We start from the raw sequence: 11,815 nt of genomic DNA, 5'->3' as shown, positions 1-11,815 counted from the left end.
AAGTAATATCAGTATTATAGTTAATGAGGCAGTGGAAAGCAAGCTGGTCCATTCACTGGAGCTAATGACTCCATTCCCGCGAGCCTAATCAAAGATTTGTACATTTAATTGCTGTCAAGTCAGCTCTAACCACCTGCCATTTCTGCCACACCTGAGCTCCCTTCTCAGTGGCCATCTCTTCTAAGGGAAGGAAAACAGAGCTGCCAAGCAACCCTGAAATGGTGCTTTACCCTTAGAGCAAAGATCAAACAGTCTGTGTTGTCACTGAGCAATATGTATCTTAACTGTCTGTGACACAGATTTTTTTGGAAATTTGTTAACCTCATATTGGAGATTGGGGAAGTGAAAAATACACTGTTGACTGGACATGTCCTGGACTTACAACAGGTTTCTGTCAGAGGCAAAAGTAATTTAATTTGGCTTACCACTGAACAAAGTTGAACTACATTTATTTTCAGTTTTCTCTGATGGAAAATACCACTGTAGCCATTATTCCACTCCCACAGTGGGCTGATGGTGTATTTTGACCAATCTTTGTCCTCAGCATCACGATTCCTAAACATCCTGCTTTGTCCATAGAGAATTGATGCAGGAAATGTTGTGGGGCCACATTCATTTGAATGCAAGAGATAACTCCTGTTCATTGTTCTAGATAAAGAAAAAAGAAAAAAAGAAAAAAAAAGAAAAAAAAAGAAAAAAATGGAAAAAAAAACCCAGTTCCTCCTAAAATACTGTGAAAATAAATATTTTTTTTTGTGATCCCAAGTGGATTAGCTTACCCGTATCCACGCAAGTGGGACTCCTGCTTCTAAGAGTTAGATAGATATGTAATGTCATGTATATCTTCAACCTTACTTTTAGAGAAGCTTTTAAAGTTGTTAGGAAAGAGGCGGTCTATCAAGTCACACTAAACACCATTGGCTTGAAGATAACTGATCAGTTTTTTTTAATGGTTTCCTAATGATACGAGAATTATGCGATTACTTGGTCTGTCTGATCATGTCTCACCAGTTGCTTTCCTGTTCTTGGCATGTTGAGCCCCATATAACAAAGAAATACAAGTGTGAGAGATATTACAAGCATACCCAAGTGGAGATGCAAGGCTCCACAAGCACCTCTGATGTATGGCCCAAGTAAAAGCCTGGCAAGTGTTGTTATCAGAGGAAGAGAGACCATATGGGTGCCCAAACATAATAATGGTCTTAGCTGGAGATTATCATAAACCACAAATACAGATCTGTAGAATGAGAGATGTCATTGATTTTCATTCTCACAGAACTACTTGGTTTCCTTTTTCAACAGATCACAGAAAGCAAAGACAACGTTAAGATATACAGGATCTTTGACAGAATATGATGATTTTGAAGTGACTTGGTCTAAATATAAACTGAAGTTCTTTTACCAGTATTGGAAAATTTTCCAACAGCTTTTAATACAATTTACTTCAATTTTAGGATCTCTTCCTCTGCCAGAAGAGTTTAATTGGCCATGAAGTCCTTAGAGTTTTATATTATGAGTTGACAGATGCATAGCTTAATTTAGCAGGAAAACCAAAGAATAAATTTAAGGATCTGAAAACAACTGAAGTGCCTATAGTTATCTGTATCAGTCTGAGACCTTAGAGCTAAATTCTGCTGCTCAATTTAATATATGACTAATTAGAGTTGTACTATACTGCAATACAAACACGAAAAGAACTTCCCTCTTTGTCCATTTTTGTGGTAATATTTAAAATTTGTTTTACAAATATACTATAATATCTTCAGAAAAATTAGTTACAGAGTGGGGAAGCAACTCTTTCCTCTGAGCTGCCAGATAACAGAGATTCACACGCACACAGAATTGACCAAGATGCAAAAGTCAAGTCGGGTGCTGCCATGATAAAGTCTGTAGTTCCTGATATTAATGAGCCAGGTCCCAGAGATTTAAACCCTGAGGTTTCTACATTTTTTTTTTTACTACTGAAACTTGCCAGGAAATGAGGAGGACAGAAACTTCTTCCATCAATATCTGAACCATCCTACTAGATATGGGAAAGCCATGTTCAAGTCCATGAACTACCCAAAAAGATTTCAAATGATTTTTCATTTCCCAGGGAAAATATTAAGGACTGACTGAAGATTCTGCATCCCTGTCTCAATCATCCATTCCTTCACACACAGCATATTTAAAGCTATCCTTTATTTTGATGGCTTAACACTTTCTTTGACAATGGGGAATTCTAATTACTTTTGTTTGACCCCATTCTGGGTAAGATTTCTAGTCGGTTAATTAAAGCCTATATGAAAGGTACAAATTTTCAGAAATACTCCATAGGAAAGCAGCAGCTTCCACTGAATCTTGCCAGGCTATGAGTGTTTAGGGAGAATGTCCAGGATGCCCCAGGTCATCTTCACTGGGGAAATAGCAGAGGAACTTCTTGCTCTGGGCTACCACTTGCATTTTGTCTGAGCAAGCTGTTGAGATACTCCATCAGAATCTCTTCTTTCACCTGTACCCATCTGATATTTGCCTCCAGGCAGCTCCAAGAAGGAGGTAAGATCCCTACTGCTGGTTTGATGGCTCCCAGCAATGCTACCAAAGATGGAGCTGAGCCATAAAATGGAACACAGCAGGTTTTCCTGGCATGAGGCCATAATGTCTGCAAAGCTACTACAATGTAATAATGACAGTAGAGGAGACATATTTTCAAATACTCAGTTGCAGGACAGGGGTCTTTGACCTTTTACTGAACCAAACTGCAAAATTTATGGCCTGGAGCTTTGTGGGATTAATAAAGGATTAGACAAGCATTTTGTTTGTATTCTTGTGGATCTATTCCTGAGTTAGAGATGAGTGTGATTGTGTTCATAGGAGGAGCTTGGCAGAACTGAATAGAGACTCAAACCATTAGTTCATGTATTGAAGTCAGAGCAGAGATACATCCCAGCCTATTCTAGGTAGCTGGTGAAGGGGTCAGTGACATTATCATCACTTGTGGCATAGGTAAGGATCTGTAACACTCTTCAGCTTTTCCTCCAGCAGATCTGTCCTCAAGAGTCTCATTCTTGACATCCCTTATATTCTGTGGGAATATGGGATATGTAAATACTCTAGGCAAGCAGTAGGGAAAGCCTTCAGGAAAACAATCATAGAACCATAGAATTGCTTGACTTGAGATGGACATTTAAAGGTAATCTTGTTCAACTGCCCTGCAATGAACAATGAAGGGACACCAACAACTAGATAAGGTTTCTCAGAGCCCCATCCAGCCTGGCTTTGAATGGTTCTGGGGATGGGGCATCCACCACATCTCTGATTCATTGCTTCACAACCCTTATTGTAAACAATTTTTTTCTTACATTCAATCTAAATCTTCCTTGTTCTAGTTACAAACAATTTCTCCTTGTCTTATTACAACATACCTATCTAAAGAGTCTGCCCTTTTCTTTCTTATAGCCTCCCTTTGGATACAGAAAGTTCACTTTTAGGTCTCCTTGGAACCTTCTCTTCTCCAGGCTGAACAGCTCCAGCTCTCTCAGCCTATTGTTGAAGGGAGGTGTTCCATCCCTTAGACCATTTTTGTGGCCCTCCTCTGGACAGACTCCAACAGGTATACATCTCTCTCGTGCTGCGGACTGCACATCTGGACACAGCACTCCAGGTGAGGTCTCACCAGACAGAGTAGAGGGGCAGGATCATCTCCGTCAACCTGCTTGTCACATTTCTTTTGATGCAGCCTACACTTCTCTTGATGAGAGGGCCTAAAATAACCTGTCTTGCTGATTTTGGGAGATAGTTGTCTCTACAAGCAGATTCTTCCACAGAGAGGTAGGTTCCCAGATCAGAGAAGCACAGACTGGGTTCAGAGTAGCCATAAATGTACTCCTAGACATACTCAGCCTGATACCATGAAGATTCTAGCCTTTTCAGAAGCTGGCTAAAATGCTTAGGAGAAATGGCAGAAGCCTTACTCAGTTGGATGTTTTCTCCCTGCTCAACCAAAGCAATGAAAGATCAGCTGCTGATGGAAGTTACACAGTTCCAGAGGGGCCTCAGCCAGAGGCATCTCAGCAGTGAGTTGTGTAGATCAGGAAAAAGAGGAGCTAGCTAACACCTATGATGGGATGAACTATACTTCGTCCCCTCTCGAGCTGCGATATGCATGCGATTTGCTGAGCTGAAAGTTTTCATGCTGAACAATTAACAGCCCTTTTAAAAACTATGTATACTGGCTCAGTTCTTTATAAGTGGTTTTGTTATTTCTTTTCCTACTTTAGCTGTGTTTATCTTGACACCACTTGACACAACTGCTATTGCTGAAGACAAATACACGTTTGTTTCAATTTCCTTCTTAGTGTGCAAGAATGGGAAAGCCTGGAAAGTCTGCAGGATAACCTCCATAGATAGCAAAATCCATTCTAAACGGCAATGAAAACACAGAATCCTAATCAGGAGGGAGAGAGTATTTTCAAATGCAGTCCAAAAAATGCTCTCTTGGACGGTAACGGAGTATCATGGTTTTTGTTCAGCTCTTCGCCAAGGGTTCACATTTCTCCCTGGGGTCCAGAAGCTGGAAATCACAAGCTGCTTGGCATAACTCCACAAAGACCTCAAAGCCCAACTGCATCCTCAGCACTGCATCCTCACAGTCAGCTGTTTCTGCAGCACCACCTGAGGCGCCACAGGAAATCGATGAGGGATCAGCAGGGCAACCTGTTCTTGCACGGTGAAAACAAGAATCTTCAGGGTAGAGATCATAGGAGTCACAGCTTTCTCTAACTGGAGTTGAAAAGAGTGCAAATTATCAAGGGAGAGAGGATCCTCAGAGCATAAAAGCAATATTATTAGTTCTTCTACAATGGCATTCAAATGGTAATTTAACCTTTGTCTGAGAGAATAGATTAAAGCAACAACTCGAGCAGTCTTTATTTTCTTCAGTGTCCCGGTTCATGTACCTGTTTTTCTGCCTGCCTACATAAGAAGAGCTATGGAAACTGAAGCCTCCAGGAGGCTAATACCTCTCCTTCTCCTCCTTCTCCCCTGTAATTTAGTCAACTTCCTGCTGTCCTGTTAGAAGAGTGACAACCTGTGGGTCTAGGCAGGCAACTGCTGCCACAGGTGAGAACCAAACATGGAAATGTTGATACTGAGTGACATGGTTTAGTGGGCAATATTAGCGTATTAGCAGTAGGTGGACAGTTGAACTAGGTGATCTTAAAGTCTTCCAACCTTAATGATTCTGTGAATCTATGATTTTATGAAGGCTAAGCAATGGTAGCTGGAAGGAGCAGGGCATGAGACAGTCCAGGGTTCTTCACTCAGCCTTTCAGCCTACCATCAGCATTGCAAACTACTGCATTGGTTTTACTTCTTCTTACTGGGAAAATTTCTACCAAAATTGCAGTTTCTATAAAATCTAAACCTTTCCATGGTTCTTTTCTTTTTCAGTGCGTTTTCTTCAGGAAAATCAACCTGTTCTTCTCTTTTAAAACCATTTTTCCACTAACCCACCTGTGCATCCTGAGAACAGTAGCTGGTGTCCAGGGAGCCCTTGCAGACACATTATGAGAGGTATCATTGGTCTAGGAAGTTCAGCCCACAGGGGAAAAAGATCAACAAAAGGCACTGGAGTGCCAATACCTTGCTGAAGTATTAAGTACAGTTTAAATTGAATTTACCACCAGTGAAATGCATTGACAGATTGAAACATTCGGATTTGAAAATAGCTGAACATTTTCTTTTAGTTGATAATGCTAAAACATGTTTATATTGCATTTATGTAACAGTTTGGAGGGGGACTTGAGATTCCTCAAATAACATTAACCCGTTGACTTTCATCCAACTAGAGAAAGGAAAAAAAAATAAAAAATAGTGGTTTTCCATGTGGAAAATATTCTGAATTTCACTTAATTCTGTGAGTCATTTATTTTTCAGTTGCGTAAGAACACTTAACACCCACAAAAAAATCGTCACAAATCCATGGTCTCCAAGGATCCACAGCTGTCAGGAAGCTGCACACAGAGAATGCCTTACTGGCTGTGAAGGGAGACTCCCCACCTTCAGCCCATGTTTCCATTACTGCCACTAAAGGACAATCTACCAGTGGTGGGTAGTAGGGTAGAATTTATGACGTACACTATCTTTTCCATAGCAATCAATGGAGTACATTCATTCACAGCAATTTCATTCTAAATCTAACAGGAGAAAAATAGAGTATTTCCTTCTAGTTTTCTCTTTGGTTTTTGTAGCCTGGAGGCAGGTAACCCCAATAGACTCCATAACTACTTAGAGTAGATTAGTTTGTCTAAGTGTACCGAATGAGCTGATGCCCAATGAATTCCTTGTGATAAGTATCCATTGCTCAAATATTGCAAGAATGAAGAGGTGCTCCATTTGGGGGCAACATACCAAGGAAGTTAAGAGCTGGATATCCATACGTGTATGCCAAAAGAGCTTCTGAGGGAACAGCATTGAACAGCTTCTGCCTTTCCTTTCCTAGCTCCAATATGAATCACAAGCTGATTCACTCTCTAAATGAGGGTTCAGTCAGTTTGAGGCAGACACTTGGTGTTCATAAGTCCAGTTCTAAAGCTAAAATGAATTTATGAAAAAACAGTCTTAATGAGATACAGTGGGCAACTTTAGTAATTGTTGTTTTCCCTCTGGGCTTTCCAGCACCTCTTAGACATGCAAGAATGCAAATACATTGTAAAGTTGGTGTTGCCAGGATAGTACAAAGATGTAAATGAGAGATTTACAGAATCCTTTAGTAATTAAAAAAAAAAACCACAAACCAGCAGAATGTGAGAAGTGGGCAATCTTTATGTATGCATTCCCTTCTTAACCTCATTGATAACCTTCATGATGAAATGGAAATGTTTCATATCTGAATTGGTTTCAAAACCATTGACTTTAAGTTTTATTCTGGAAACAAATCACTGCTATGTCATGGTCAATACATTTATTTTCCTTCCCAGAAGAATGTTGTTAATGTTATTATTAGCATTACTATTAGCATTACCTTGAGGAGATGAGTGTAAAGTTTGTATCAACACCTCGTAATATGATTTTGTACAGTCAGCTGAATCCCAGTTTTACTCTGCAAAGCAACATAGGTAAAGCTAGCAGTATCTCTTCTAGCTGTAGGAGGTTTGTTGCAGTAAACCCAGGAAAGCTCCATAAATGCTTGCTAAGCCATGTCCTGCTCAGGATAGCACACCATTCCTTCTCCCCTCCACCATGCCTGGTACCTCAGTTACTTCTGCAATAGTGACAAGCATGGATTAGATAAAGCCATCGAGATGTGGACGCTGCACTTGCAATTTCATGCAATCAAGTTTCCTATTTACATCCCGTAGCTCAGAAATCTTGAAAACCTGATACAATCACGAGCACACAAATAAAGCTGTCAGTGGGATTCGGGGCTGAAAGTAATGAATATTGTAAACAATTGTTTAACTCTGGACCTTACCACTGAAAGTCAACCTGTCAGTGTTCCTCCTATTTATCTTGCTTAGCCTTGCTTAGTTACTCCCACAACTGACATAGCTAATACTAGTAAGTACCTGTGCATTTGTGTGTCAAAAGGAAAAGAAATCTCATTTGAAAGTGAATTATAACAGTTCTCTACCAAGCACAAAGCCTGTTCAATCCTTGAATAGTCATCGTTCAAGTAACTTTTTGATTCAGTGATTCCTTGGGATTAAACGCTAATCTAAGTGTGGAAAGGGTATGTAAAAGCATTGGTGAACTGATAGGATAAAAAAATCATAGAAATGCCAGGAGAATTTAGAGGAGCAATTAACAGATATAAAGTTGGTGTGACAGAGCGATGTAGAATTACAAGGCAAGTTGGTTGCCCTGTAATTACAGTATTATACAGTGACCTGTTTTGAATGAGCTCTGCTGTTAAGAAGTGAAGCCTTTGTTATGCAAAGGTGTAGAGCAAAAAAGTAACTGACCTAGCTTTGCAACCAAACTGATATCCTCTTTTTAAATGAGTAGTACTGTCTCATTTGCATACCATGAATATGCCTATTAATCTGTTTCAGGGTGTTAGTGCCTGGTTATACAGAATGTTATACAGATTTTGTGTCACTAGTTCAGTAATAGTACCTTGTCCTTGTTTCGGGCACAATGATTGTCCCTGCATCTCAGAGAACCAGCAAAGAACAGAATTTACCTAGAAACACATAGGGAACACAGCCAGTCAATATCCTTCTAAACGAGGTTTCTACTATCAGGGGGAACATGCTTTAAGGTTTGTGGCTGAAGCCACAAGAATATTTAGATGCTGCATGCAAAATGATGACTCTCAAATGACCAGCTCTGCTGCCACTGAACCCTGGAGACACCTGCCATCCCTGAGGGCCTGTGTGCTCAACAGCAGATTTCCTCAGGTACCTTCAGATCTGCTTCAGTACACAGGAGAACTTCAGTCTTTAAAGACCAGAGAGAGCAGAAGAGGTTTTAGGGAAGGAACACGAGGGAAAGGACATGAAGTGGAGCTGCAGAACATGGTGCAGATCCATTGATGCCTGAATCTGAGACGGTGCAGAACAGAAGCTAAAATGAGATACAGTCAATGGGAAAAGAGCAACAATGCAGAAGGAGGACACTGAAGAAGATTGAAACACTTTGGGCACTTTGGGTTTTATCTCTTCTGATTTCAAATATTATTTAACCAAATGGAATCAATCTCCAGCACAGCTCTTTCTCTGTTCATGCTGAAGGAACTTACTCTTGACTGCTGATATTGCCTCAGGATCTAACTTGCTTGTCCTCTTCCTCCAGTCATGAGTTCTCTAACATCCAGCACTGTTTGGAAGTGAATTTGCAGGGTTTACTGAAATGCTGTAGGCTTGGCATGAGGAGTGGTGATAGCAGGGTGTTGAGTTCCAGCTCTTCTCTCCTGGTTAGTCTCACAGCAGGTAACTCTGGCTCGCAATGATAAGGGGTTTGGTTTACCCCACTGCCTGGGGAAAGAAGAAAATTATGCTCTAAATGTTGAGCTAATGGTCAGGAGGATGATGCAGTTTTCTTTATCATATGTTATTTGCAAGAAGTCTTAAAGGACCAACTCCAAGAGAAGATTTAGAGCTGTGGGTTTTAAATGGAAGGAAATATTCCTTTTCAGACAATAATTAAGCATGTGAGGTCTTGACAGAGATAGGATGTAAGACCCAACTTTCTTTGAGGCCATTTGTGAGATAAGATGGTTTTCCATGCAACTTTCAGGCAAGTGTTCTTTTCCCCCATTCACTTCACAGGAACCCTCAGCATCTATCTGATAACCAGGAACTGAGCTATATCGATGCAAAAAAAACATTTCAAGGCAATCCTTTCCACTACTTTCTGTACCAATGATCAGGCTCTTGAAGACCAGTCTGTTGTTCCTGGTATGTGTGCTTTTCTTTGTGATATACACATTAAAAACCAAGTAAAGTAAAACACCTCCTAAATTCTTATCTTGGTTATTGGAACAAAAATGCAATGCCCGCAAATAATGACTTACATACACGTCTACAGATATCCAGGATGAAACCAGTAGTGCAGCCACAGAGAACAGAACAGAAGGAGAGAAAGCAGGCAAAGAAGAGCAAAGAAGCAAGGAAAGTTAACTACCTTGCATGTTTTCTGCACATATTTAAAACCCATGGAATCACATGGGTTTTAGTGACAACCCAAGCATATGGAACACAATAGCTGCTGGGTGCACTGCAGGGGCCTTGCATCTGGCCAGGCTCAACACAAATCAAGGAGCACAGGGGGAGATGAAGAGTTAGATATACAGCTCTTCATAATGCAGTGCCAAGACTAATGGAGTGAGATGCTCCACTAACAAGCACAAGTACATCACTTTTACATACCAGAAAGGGGCAGATATGTTTCACTCTACTCCCTCATTTACCTCAAGTGTGCATGGCCTATACGTTACTTCTGTGAGCGTGTTTCTTCCATGTTATTTGCTTGCTTTTCTCCAAAATAACAAAACCTTTCTGCTTGTCCTACTGCCTCTGGCTTTGCATCTTCTGGTCTCCTGCAATTATCATAACAAGTGGCATGCGTTTTTCAGGAAGCCTGCACATCCTTGGAGTTCAAAATCCTCCTCCTGCTAGAGCTCTGTATTTATTAATTATGAGTAATCACTGTTAATTACAAGGAAATGCATACAATGGCTCCCAACTCTGCATGTCTGTGCAAAATACTTCACTAAGTATACAACCTTTGGCACCAAAGACTTGCTCTTGGGAGAATTAGGTATCAGAGTGTATTTGCTTAAGCCTTGACTCACCAGGATGTCCACTGAGATAAAAGTTACTTTTCAAGGTCATCTCAGACCTTGTGACCTTTAGGCTCACTCCAGAATTTCGAAGACTTCCTGGTTAAATAAAGTTTATCAATGTTTGAAAGAATTTGGCCTCTGGCAAGTAAAGGTGAAAAGTCATCCATATCTGAATGTTTTCAGTGCACAATCTTGACTGCAGCCTGAGTTTAAGGTTGCCCACTGTATTTATAGCCTGAACAAAGCTGTGAAAGGCATAGTGGGACTCAGCAGCACAATTAGAAGGCCATTAAGAGTGGTGTTAATTAAAAACCAGAAGACTGAATCAGAGCCCCTTTCTGCAAGGGCCAACTGGATGTCTCTTTGCTGAAGGCAGTGAAGATGCTCTCGTTTCAGCTTTGTGAAGATGAAGGTTGGAGATCCCAGTGAGGGAAGCACAGCTGTGTAAGTGAAGCTGCTATTGGAGGCAAATCCTGCTCACTTCTACTTCTATCACCTTTTGTTTCAACAGCACACTCTGTCCGTGGGTAAACCCAGTGAGGACTGCAGTGGCAAGAGGTCAGATGCTGCTGTTCACTGGCACAACACCTGGAGGTGAGTGGGACAGATTTTGATCACGGTTGCACAACTGTCCCACTGAAATAGCACTACAGCCTTCAGAGGTGTGACCCCAGCTTTACAGTGATGTGACTGAAGTCAGCATCTGACATGAGAGTTTCACTGACTCATCCAAGGCTGTGCTGATTCTTCAGATTCACATTAGTACCATTTCGAATCAAAATTCACTGAAGCAGGCTTAAATGAACTCAACCCTACCCATGGGATGACTACACCTACTTAAGGTAAGGGACAACTCAGCTCAATAGCTGACTTTTCTCTTTTATTTCCCTGTTTAGATCAGCAGTGTCAATGACCCCTGTGTTACCTCCTACACAGTTAGCAGGTGAGTAGGAAGATATTCAGACATTTCCAAATCTGCCTGGGTCCTCTCTGTGATACACATAAAGGTGTGATGAGCATAAAGTAGATCTGTGTCACTGAGAAAGAGGTGGCACACGTTGCCCCACATTGTAAGAGCTGAAGGGCTCCCTCAACATAAAGTGAGTCTCCTGGGAGTGATCTGCTTTGAAACCAGTAACCCACTATTCATACCCTTTCAAGACAGCATTTTCTACAAGCACCACGTTCAGTGTGCTTCCAAAGGGCACCGAGGCCATGGGAACACTGGAATGGGATAGTGCCTTTCCACCCTACCTCCTCCTGCTATGGGCTCCTACCTCAGCCCATAAAAGAATCCTTCTAGCTGTGACATGGCTGGCAGCATGCAAGGGACTTTGCCAAGTGCAAAGCAGCACCAGGGAGATGGCAGCATGCCGTGCGGTGCATCTGAGGGTGGCCGAGTTCAGCTGCGGGGACAGTTTGCAGCCAGTAGATCTGTGCTGGGAGAACAAATGCTGAAAATGTATATTTTCTGGATTTCAATTTCATTTGAAGAAAGAAAAAAGATTTCACCATGGGATTGCTGTATGTCTTGCACAGCATTCTGAT

General features: G+C 41.2%; 1 long non-coding RNA gene across 1 annotated transcript in view; it reads left to right on the top strand.

Annotated features, from left to right (window-relative positions):
- The window catches only part of LOC116217863, a 15,292-nt gene that overhangs the window by 2,029 nt on the left and 1,448 nt on the right, over positions 1-11,815 (top strand). Inside the window, exons 2-3 of the long non-coding RNA XR_004162590.1 lie at positions 10,779-10,861; positions 11,164-11,210. This is a non-coding gene — a long non-coding RNA (uncharacterized LOC116217863). The remainder of the gene's footprint in view (positions 1-10,778; positions 10,862-11,163; positions 11,211-11,815) is intronic.

The sequence above is a fragment of the Meleagris gallopavo genome, chromosome 1 (genome assembly GCF_000146605.3).
Source record: "Meleagris gallopavo isolate NT-WF06-2002-E0010 breed Aviagen turkey brand Nicholas breeding stock chromosome 1, Turkey_5.1, whole genome shotgun sequence".
Lineage (NCBI taxonomy): Eukaryota > Metazoa > Chordata > Aves > Galliformes > Phasianidae > Meleagris > Meleagris gallopavo.
Note: the sequence above shows the minus strand (reverse complement) of the source record. Positions and strands in the feature narration are given on the sequence as shown.